The sequence below is a fragment of the Penaeus japonicus genome, unplaced genomic scaffold (genome assembly GCF_977035675.1).
Source record: "Penaeus japonicus unplaced genomic scaffold, GWHDUDI00000001_assembly GWHDUDI00000001, whole genome shotgun sequence".
In the NCBI taxonomy this organism is placed as follows: Eukaryota; Metazoa; Arthropoda; class Malacostraca; order Decapoda; family Penaeidae; genus Penaeus; species Penaeus japonicus.
Window position 1 is genome coordinate 23527742 of NW_028234403.1, and position 12500 is coordinate 23540241.

At 28.6% G+C, this 12500-nt stretch overlaps 1 protein-coding gene across 1 annotated transcript in view; it reads left to right on the forward strand.

Annotated features, from left to right (window-relative positions):
• LOC122258817 (spastin) overlaps positions 1-12500 on the forward strand; it is a gene marked incomplete in the record, with an annotated part of 119835 nt that overhangs the window by 1118 nt on the left and 106217 nt on the right.

Consider the following 12500-nt stretch of genomic DNA (forward strand, 5'->3'; position numbering starts at 1 on the left):
ATTATCTCACACACTATATTAAATAACAGGGTACAAATATTTATGCAGATAAGAAAACAAATAGTTGCAGACCTTTGGTCAGTTGTCTACAAATAAGTGCAGGCCTTTTCCATGAAACTATGTTTTATTTTTCAGGATGACAGGCATTAGGATTTATTTACGATATATTACGCCAATTGAATTTTGTTTTTTGTTTTTTAAGTGTCATGTGAACCAAATATTTAGCCACAATTATTGCACTGTCTGGGGTTTAGGTCAGTATTGTGTAACTATTTGAATATACCAGTCGCACTAAATTGACTCTGGATTTTGCTATAAGGAAGATTTTTGTTTATTCCAGTGATAAATAAAAAAGTACGTGTTACCATGAAAGGTTAGGTCATGTATCTAAAAAAAAAAAAGGTAAATGTTTTGAAGATACAATGGCTTCCAAAATAAGACTTTTTCTCACATTATATTGGCTGTGTTCTATACAAATCCACTTGAGACTTGCTGCGATCCATGATAGAATCTACCCAGATGCTGCCACGGGCGCAAGAGATCACTTCGGCATGTGCACTACATGCTATGTCAAAGGCCAGCAGACCTCTAGCAACACAGAGCTTGGATAAGTTACTTGACAGGGATGTCACAAGAAAATACAAGGTGGAGCTTTGATGTTTTTTGTCATAGCACCGACAGGAGTGGAGACAGCTTGATGGGCATGCTGGGCAGTGGCAGACACGGGAGTGCCTTCTATATTTTAGCTCAGATCACCAAGTGAATAAGTATTATATATTATATTTCATATTTTAAAATTTAATTATGGGATAGGTAATGATTGGTATTATTACTAATGTTATGGATTTTATTATCATGATCATTATCAGTATCCACATTAGTATTGCTATTATAACTTTTATAATTATTGTTATTATTATTATTTTATTATTATTATTATCATTATCATTATCATTATCTTTTTTTTTCTATTATTGTTATTATTATTATTTTTAAAACTGGGCTTGATGTAATTGTTTTTATTATTATTATTATTATTATTATTATTATCATCATCATAATCAGTCATTATCATTACCATTACTATTATTATTATTATTGTTATTGTTATTATGTTGCTATTGTTGTTGTTATTGTAACTTATTTTTTATTTATTTTATAATTTTTACTATTATTGATGTAATCATCGTCATCAATCATTATTATATAATGCTAATATTTTTACATAATTTTGCTATTTTGTTTGCTTGATTCTTGATTCTTAACATACACTGGTAGATAAGAAAGTTTTGTATTGTTGCTCTATGCATTATGTTTTAAGGATTCACCTTTCCCCTTTGAATTTTCAGGAAGAAAAGTTTTAATCCCTATGATTATTTTTTCCATTATCATTTATATTTTTATTATTATTTTATTATTATTATTATTATTATTATTTTTATTATTACTACTATTTTATTATTATTATTATTATTATTATTATTATTATTGATATAATCATTATCATTATTATTATAATGGTAATGATGATAATTTTTTATTGTTGTTTTTATCATTATTATTGTTATTATCATTGTTATTGTTATCATCATTATTATTGTTATTGATATTATTACTGTTATAATTATTATTATTATTATTATTATTATCATTATATTTTTTTTATCATTATTATCATTACTATTGTGAATATTAATAACAGTAATAGTATGATAAAGAGAGTTTTTTCCTAGAAATTCAAGGAATAGGCTAAAGCAGGTGAGATCATGTAGACTTGAAACCTTGATGACTAGTGCTTGTGGAGCCATCTATTAGAAAAAGAAAAGCATTGTCAATAGTGCAGGTATATATGGATTCCCAACAGTCGTATAAATTATCCTGTGGATAGGTTGCGATAGTCTACATTAATATTTTTGCAGATGATTTTTACACAATGTCTGATAATGAATAAGCATTCCCTTTTTTCAAGTTGAAGTATGGTTAAGTTGAGGCTATGGTTACCTGAGACTCCTAATGATAATAAATATTTATTCAGGTTGCACACTTTAATGATTTGAATATCTATAATTTGAGGTATGCTCTAAAATAGTACATACCACTTTTGTCGTTAAAGGAATTATATAACAAGAATAATTACAGCCAGATAGAATTTGAGAGAAATGTTTTTTTTATGTAAATATGAAGGGAAAAGGGTGTAATGATAATGACCAAAGAATGGCTGTAGTATATCAATTTGTACATGTATTTGGTCCTTTGTGTGTTTGTTTGTACTTTTTTCATCTAATGGAATAAAAAAAATATTTAAACAACACATTTACTTCCTTAAAAAATGTAAACAATAATACTCTCATGCATATGATTTTTAACTTGGTTCAGGTAAAGAGGATAGGGCAAAGTTTGGAACAAAAACTTTTGAGCTCTATATGCTAGCAGAAATGAAAAGTTATGCTTTTCTGAAAAGTTCCAAATGGAAAAGATGTTGTTTTTCTCAGTAGGTGTTTAACTATACATATTTTTATCCATGTCTCCTCTTGGGCCCTATTTTCATATGGTAGAGAAAGGAGTCATACGGCTATACTTCCTATCTTCTCAGTATTATTACTGATATTGTTTATATTTTTTTCATTATTATTTCTTCTATATGACTTTATTTACCTGAATTCATATTCTCAAGATTGCTATTTATCTTCATTTTTCCACTAGCTGTTTCTCTAATGTATTTTTTCTTCATCTTTTATTTAGTGTCTTTCTCTTTTTCCTGCTCATCTTCCCCTTCTTCCCCTCTTGTCATTGTCCTCTCTCTCCCGCTCCCTCCCCCTCCCCCTCTCTCTCTCTTTACAGGCACACACACATTATATATATATATGTAATATATATATATATATATTTATATTTAATATATATATATATATATATATATATATATATATATATATATATATATATATATAATGTATACATATATATATAAATAACGTATACATATGTATGGATATATATATATAATGTATACATATATTATATATATATATAACGTATACATATGTATAGATATATATAAATATATATAATGTATACATATATATATATAATGTATATATAATATACATATATACGCACAAATATACATATGGTATATATACATATATATATATATACATACAATACATAATGTATACATATATACATAAGTATATATATTATAATAAATATATATATATAACATATATATGTATACATATTATAAATATATATATAAACAATTATATATGTATCAATATATATAATACATACATATGTTACATATATATTACAATAATACATATATACATGTATCAAAACATAATTGGTATACTATTTATATATAATATATATATGAATATATATATAAAAAACTTGCTATACATATGTAGTTATATTTTTTTATCTCATATATATAATATTATATGGATATATGTATACATATATGTATATACAAGCATCATGTATAAACATATATATATATTATATCATACCATCCATACATATTATATATGTATAATATGTTATACATTTCCAATTATTATAAATGACTATATTGGTTGGTATGCTATATATAAATTATATATTATATATATAAGTGGATATATATTATATATCCATATATATACATATTACTATGAGTATGTTATATATATAATTTATGTTTAATATGTGGTGGTGTCTATATATATATAAATATAAATATATCTATGTATATATATATATATACTATATATATAGATGTATACATATATTATATATTTATATATATATATATATGAAAATATATATATACATATATATACCTATATATATAATTCTGTATACCATATATATATATATAATATATAATATAATATAACATAAATTTAAATATATTTATATAAGTTCTGTCTACATAGTATATATGTTAATATATATATATACATATGTATACATATATGTAACTATATAATATTTAATAATAATTAAACAATATATTTATTTATATATAAGTAACATGTATATAATGTATAAATATATGTATATATTATGTGTATATATAAATATAGGTAGATAGGTAATATATGTAAATATATAGATATAACATATATATACATATTTAGTTATACATATTTACTATAATATATGATATCGTCTGATTATATATACATGTATATATAATTTATATGTGTATATATATGTATATATATGCGTGTCAATTATATGAGTATATATGATTTGTTTATATATGTATATATATATTGTATATAATATATTTTTTTATGATTTGTATATATAATGTATATATTTATATATATTATATATATATTGATTATATATTATATATAATAGTATATATATTATATATGTATATACATGTATAATATATTTATAGATTTGTATATATATATTATATATTTATATATATATCGGTTATATATAATTATATATATATATATATATATAGTATATTTATAAAATATTTAGTAGTATATATTATATATATATATATATATATATTATAAAATTATATGTATATATATATGTATAAATATTTATATATATATGTATATATTATATATATAATATTTAAATTAATATATATTATATATATATATATATTTAATATATAGATTTATATATATAAATATATATAGTATATATATATATATATAATATATACTATATATATTATATATAAATATATATAATATATATATATATATATTATATATTTTATATATATATATATATTATATAAATTATATATATATTATATTAGATATATTATATTTATATATATATTATATATTAGAGAATATATATATATATATATATATATATGACTATATTATATTATTATATATATATATATATATATATAATATATTATATAGATAATATATATAATATATATATATATTATATAGAAATATATATATATTATATAGATATATTATATATATATTAAATATATATTATATAGATATATTAATTATATATAAATAATTATATATCTATATATATTTATATATATCTATATATTATTATATAATATAATATATTAATATATATTTTATATATATATATATATATATATATATATTATATAATATTATATGTATATTAATTATCTATATATATATATGTTAAATATATTATTAAATATTATATATATATATATAAATATATATATTATATGTATATATGATTATTTGTATAAATATAAATATATATATTATAAATATATAATATTATATATATAATAATATATATATATATATAATATTATAATTTATATATATTATATCTATATATTATAAAATATATTATTTATATATTAATATAATATATTATATATAATTAATATATTTTATATATATATATAATTATTTTTATTATATAGTATTAATATATATATATATATCTATATATATTATATATATATTTAGATATATATCATATATTATTTATATATATATATAAATTAGTATATATATTATATATATATATATTATATTTATATATAAATTATATAGATACTAAATTATATGTATATTAATAATCTGGATATTTATTATATGTATATATATTATATATGCATATATATATTATTTAAATATATCATATGATATGTATATATATATATATATGGTATAATATATTTATAATTATATTTAATTATAAATTATATATTATATGTCTAGAATATTTATAGGATTATATAAAATATAAGTATATTATATTTTAAATATAGTATATATTTTATATATATATATATAGAATTTATTTATAATATAATAATATATTATATAGGTATATATTATATATATATTTATATAAATAGATAATATATATAAATATATATTATATATATAATATATATATATATATTATATTATATAATATATTTATTATAGTATATTATATTATTATATATATATTAAGATTATATAATTATTTTATATGATATTAATCTATAAATATATTTATTATTATCAATATAATAATAAAATATATATAAATTATATATATATATATATTATACTATATATAAATAATAAATATAAAATATTATATATAAATATATCTATAATAATATATAATTATATATATATATATATTATATACTTAATATTCTATATATATCAAAATAATGTTATATTATATACCAATTATTTATATTTATTTTATATATAAAATCTAATATATATATTATAACTATTCTATAATATAAATTATATATAACATATATCATATATATAAATTATAAATCTAATATATATAAAAATTATATTTATATCTATATTCTTCAATAAATATTCATTATCATTATATATATAAATTATATATTAATTTATTATATATATCTCTTTTATATATAACTATATACTATATATATATGTATATCATATATTAAACTAAAAAAAAATTAAATATAATATATTATATAATTAAATATTATATATAATCATATATATTATATATTATATATATAATATATATATATATACTATATCTATAAATCTATATATAATTATTATAAATAAAGTATATGTATATATAATATATATTAAATATATATATTATATATATTTATGTTTATATAATTATAAAGTATTTAAATTTATCTATATAATAAATATATCTCTATATTTATAATATATATTAAATGTATAAATATATATATATGTATATCTATATATAAGCTATTCTCAAATTAAATATTAATGTAATAAAATATATAAATGTATATATATTATCAATATCTCAAAAATATCAAATTTTATATATATATTATATATTTAAAACGAATATATTTATATATATATATTATTAAAAATATATATATCTTCTTATATATATATTATATATATATATAATATTATATAAATAATTTATTTTGAATATCTAAATATATGTCTATAAAACTATATATAATAACCAACAAACTATATAATATATATCTATCAAATAAATTATAATACTAAATATTAAATTATATGTATATAAATAATATATATATATATATTATATGTATATATATTAATGAATATACTATATATATAATATCAATATATGTATACTATACTATATTCTATATATTATATATATAATTTATATAAATCTAATATAATATCTCTATAAATATATTTATATATAAATTAACATAAATATAATATATATATCTATATATATTAAAATATCTATATATATTCTATATTATTATATATATTTATAACTTAACTAACCTCTAATACTATATATCATATCTTATATATATCTAGCTCTATAAATATATATATATAATATCTTCAATTTATACTCAATATTATATTATATATATATATTATATAAATATATATATAAAATATATTATAAAACCAATAAATGTATATACATTTATAACGTACTGTATATATACACCTGTGATCCTGTCCCTTCCTCCCACTAAATGAGAATTGTAATTAAGAGATCCCCAACTCTCTGAATAATGTTTCCGTTCCGGCAATGCAAACATGGTTAACGTCCAATAGAATTGATGAAAGGAAGAACTCAATCAGCCACTTGGTTAATGGTGTTAGCGTCCTTTAATTTCCCCGGATCTTTCACACTGATTGTTGCAATCGTAATTTATTTGTGGTATTTTTAGATTATAGTTAGTAGCATCTATGGAATATTCGGATTATTATTTTCCGCATTTTTCTCGTTCCGGCTTCCACCTCTTGTGCGAAAAGAATTGTAGATAATGACAGATAAGATTTCTAACCGATAGTGCGCACGGGTCGCCGCCGCTCTGTTGCAATCGTTATCAGTGGAATTAAACATAACACAGACAGCCGTTGGTCGCGGGGTGGCTTCTACGCAGTTTGGCGGGACTGACCGTTTCCTCCTTTTTATTTGTTGAGTAGATACGATGAGATCGCGGCCGGCACGTTTCCCGTAGGATTGACTAGTTTACTTTTCTACTGTTGAAGTGGTGAAGCAACGCGTATGCAGCTGCGTGATTGATCTCTTTTGCTTCTCTCGCCCCCACCTCTTCAGAGCTACTACTGTTTGCTTGCCCTACTTTCTCTCGTGCTCTTGTTGTCTATGTTTCCTTTCTTGTTTTATAAATCGTCTTACCTCCTACGTTTCGTTCTTTGTCGCATTTTCTAGCTAATTCGTTGTTACCAGAAGCACAATCATTTGCTCCCGCCCTCGCATTCGCTCTTGCCCGTGGCTTTAACCCCGACACCCTCTGTCTCTAGCTCGCTAGTTCCCTGGACTTCTTCTTCTTGCCATTGGCAAGATGGCGATGAAGATCTAGCCCCTCATTCCTTGAAGGTCGTCGTTTCGACTGATGGAATTGTTGATGGAGGAGGCTTGCTTACTCACTCGCGCACGCGCGCACACACTGTTTCACTCCCTCTCTCTCTCTCTCTCTCTCTCTCTCTCTCTCTCTCATCATCCCACACCTCCCTTCCTCTCTCTCTCTCTCTCCTCCTTCTCAATCTCTCTCCTCTGTCACCACTTCTTCATCTCAATCTCTCCTCTCCCTCCTCTCTCTCTCTCCCCTCGATCGTCTCCTTCTCTCTCTCTCTCTCTCTCTCTCTCTCTCTCTCTCTCTCTCTCTCTCTCTCTCTCTCTCACACTTAAACGGAAGCACACTCCCGTTCTCAAACGCTCTCCCCTAACCCCTTGTTCATCCCCCTCCCCCTCTCTCCTCCCCCCTCCGTCCACCACTCCCACTCTAACCTATCCCCTCCTTCCACCATACCCTTTATACCTCGCGAACGGAAGAGACTCGCACCAGTAAATGTATTTTTTCGGCGAGCCGAGTCCTGCAACAGTCAATGTTTTGCCGAGAGAGCGAGCTCATCTCGTGAAGTGGCGGCGGTCCAGTCGGAGGGAGGAAAGGGTCGCGGCACCGGGGGAAAGTGGCGGGAGGACGCTGTTCTCGTAGGTGCGGAGAGATTCTATTTGCGTTAAAGAGGGAGGGAGAAGAGGAGAGCGAGAGGGGGGGGGAGAGTGCGTGAGAGGAAGGAGGGAGAGCGAGAGAAGAGGCAAGGAGTAAGCGTGATAGAAGGGAGGAGGTAGGTACAGAGAGAGAGCAAGCAAGCAAGCAAGAAAGAAAGAAAGAAAGAAAGAAAGAAAGATAGAATGAGAGAGAGAGAATGGGAATGGGAGTGAGAATGAGAAAATGTTATGTTCACTCGCGTTTTCCTGCGTGCCGGATGCAGGAAGTTGCCTCCTTCATTTATCGACGACAGCTCCTGCCTCATTTTCTCATTTGTATTTTCTGTATCCTTGTTTTTCTCCTCGGTCTAGCAAGGCCTTGTCTTTCTTACACGCTAGTTTATTTCTATTTGATGTTTTATTCATGATCACTAATGGCATGTCTTCCAGTCATTCTTGCTCTCTCTACATTCTCTTCTTCTACCTTATGCTCTTACCTTCGCGCCTTTGAACTCCCGTGATCCTCTGTCCTCTCTTCCTTCTTCCATCTCACGCTCTGAACGTCTTGAAAGGAAGTGCGTGAACGTTATCAGAATCGGCCTTAGATGCAGGGCTAATTATGACCGCCGGAGATTATCTGCTCCATTATGTGTTTATCACGGAAGTTTGGCGCGTCTGCGGCGCTCTCGTGTTTTTTGCCGGGATGGCAAGTTTCGGTGGGGGGGAGGGAGATCTTTTTGGTTTTGATACTGCGTCTCTCTCACCCTCTCCCTTTCCATCCCCCTCCCCCTCTCCCCCTCTCCCTCTCCCTCTCCCTCTCCCTCCTCCTCCTCCCTCTCCCTCTCCCTCTACCCCTCCCTCTCCCCCTCTCCCTTTCCCTTTCCCTCTCCCTCTCTCTCTCTCTCCCCCCCTCCCTCTCCCCCTCCCCCTCTGCCTTTCCCTTTCCCTCTCCCTCTCCCTCTCTCTCTCTCTCCCCCCCTCCCTCTCTCTCTCTCTCTCTCCCCCTCCCCCTCCCCCTCCCTCTCCCCATCTCGCTCCTTCGTTCAACCCTCTTCCCTTCCTTCGTTGCGACAGATTCCCAGTCATTTGCCATATTTGTCTCATATAGTCTCTCTTTGTTTATCTCCTCGTGTGGCCTGATTGCGTGTCTTCACCGAGCGACAATTCTCATTTGTCTCTGTCTTCTCCAGGTGAGGCTGGTCGTAATTTTGTTTCTGTTCATATCCTCCGCTTCTTGTACGTCATCTGGTTGCCCTTGTTTCCGTTTCATGACTGCTGCGAGTGGACAACTTACGCTGAAATAGAAAAAAATGATACATTTGTTCATATCGATAAGAGGGATGGACTCTTTAAGGGGAGTAATTGAGTTATGTATGATTGAATTACTCTCTGACATTTAGTAGAAGGTATTGGTATTTTTTTAGGGGAGAGGATGCGAAGGATTTCGACACCTTGAATTCTACCTGTAGGTTTTCGTATCTGCGCCTGCCAGTGAATTTCTTCAGATAAGTATATCGTCCAATTAGGGATAGCTGCTGCGGAATTACTCCTATCGCTCTGTTGACCATGCAATTTCCTCTTGTTAATCCAAAAAAGAGAAGGGGGGGGGGCGTTTAACAAGTGGAAGATCCATTTTACGAGCATTTTATCTCCAGGAATATAGCCTTTCTTTCTTCCTATTTGTTATGTTCCCTGCCATGTGTTATGACTATAAAGTTGACATCCGGACCTGCAGGATGACGAACAACATTGATGATAATGATGATAACAATGATATACAGTAGAATGATACTTTTTTAGTAGTGATATTACCAACAGCAATGATCTGGCGGTGATAAAGACGTTAGCACTTGTCCTTTGGACGTATGGTGGAGATTGAAGGTTTTGCAACCATTGTCTTTGGTCACTTGTAGTTCGTAATAGACTTGCCTCGTGAGAGAACAACCCCATTATGCCATTACGTCGTTGTCTGAGAAATCATTCGTCTCTATTTGGAGCGCTTTGTAATTTCAGGAGAGATATTGGCATAGACAAAGAAATCGGAGAGAGGCATTTTCTTTCTCGAGGCGAATAGTGCTTGGCCCAGGTGTGTCTCCCTCCCGTGCTCTCTCTCGCTCTCCCCTCCTCTCCTCCTCGCTTCCCCCTCCTCTCCTCCTCGCTTCTTCTTTTCTACCTTACTACCTATTCTCTTCTCTCCTACTCTCATCCCGTCCTTCCTACTCTTCCCTCATCGTTCCCTCTTCTCCCCCACCCCCTTCTCCACCTTCATCGTTCCCTCTCCCTCTCCCTCTCCCTCTCCCCCTCCCCATCTCGCTCCTTCGTTCAACCCTCTTCCCTTCCTTCGTTGCAACAGATTCCCAGTCATTTGCCATATTTGTCTCATATAGTCTCTCTTTGATGTATCTCCCACGTTTCCTGATGCGTGTCCTTCACGAGTCGACAATCTCATTTGTCAATTCTTCTCCAGGAGAGGCGGTCCGTATTTTGTATTCTGTTCATATCCCCGCTTCTGTAACGTTCAGCCTGGTTCCCATGTTTCCGTTTCATGACGCTGCGAGTGGCCAACTTTACGCTGAAAATAGAAAAAAATGATACATTTGTTCATATCGATAAGAGGGATGGACTCTTTAAGGGGAGTAATTGAGTTATGTATGATTGAATTACTCTCTGACATTTAGTAGAAGGTATTGGTATTTTTTTAGGGGAGAGGATGCGAAGGATTTCGACACCTTGAATTCTACCTGTAGGTTTTCGTATCTGCGCCTGCCAGTGAATTTCTTCAGATAAGTATATCGTCCAATAGCTGATAGCAGCTTGCGAATTAACTCTATCGCTTTGTTGACCATGCAATTTCCTCTTGTTAATCCAAAAAAGAGAAGGGGGGGGGGGCGTTTAACAAGTGGAAGATCCATTTTACGAGCATTTTATCTCCAGGAATATAGCCTTTCTTTCTTCCTATTTGTTATGTTCCCTGCCATGGTTATGACTAAAAGTTTGCATTCCGACCTGCAGATGAAGAACCCATAGATGATAATGAAGATGGACAAATATAACAGAATGATACTTTTTTAGTAGTGATATTACCAACAGCAATGATCTGGCGGTGATAAAGACGTTAGCACTTGTCCTTTGGACGTATGGTGGAGATTGAAGGTTTTGCAACCATTGTCTTTGGTCACTTGTAGTTCGTAATAGACTTGCCTCGTGAGAGAACAACCCCATTATGCCATTACGTCGTTGTCTGAGAAATCATTCGTCTCTATTTGGAGCGCTTTGTAATTTCAGGAGAGATATTGACATAGACAAAGAAATCGGAGAGAGGCATTTTCTTTCTCGAGGCGAATAGTGCTTGGCCCAGGTGTGTCTCCCTCCCGTGCTCTCTCTCGCTCTCCCCTCCTCTCCTCCTCGCTTCTTCTTTTCTACCTTACTACTTATTCTCTTCTCTCCTACTCTCATCCCGTCCTTCCTACTCTTCCCTCATCGTTCCCTCTTCTCCCCCACCCCCTTCTCCACCTTCATCGTTCCCTCTCCCCCACCCCCTCTTCCTCTTACTGCCC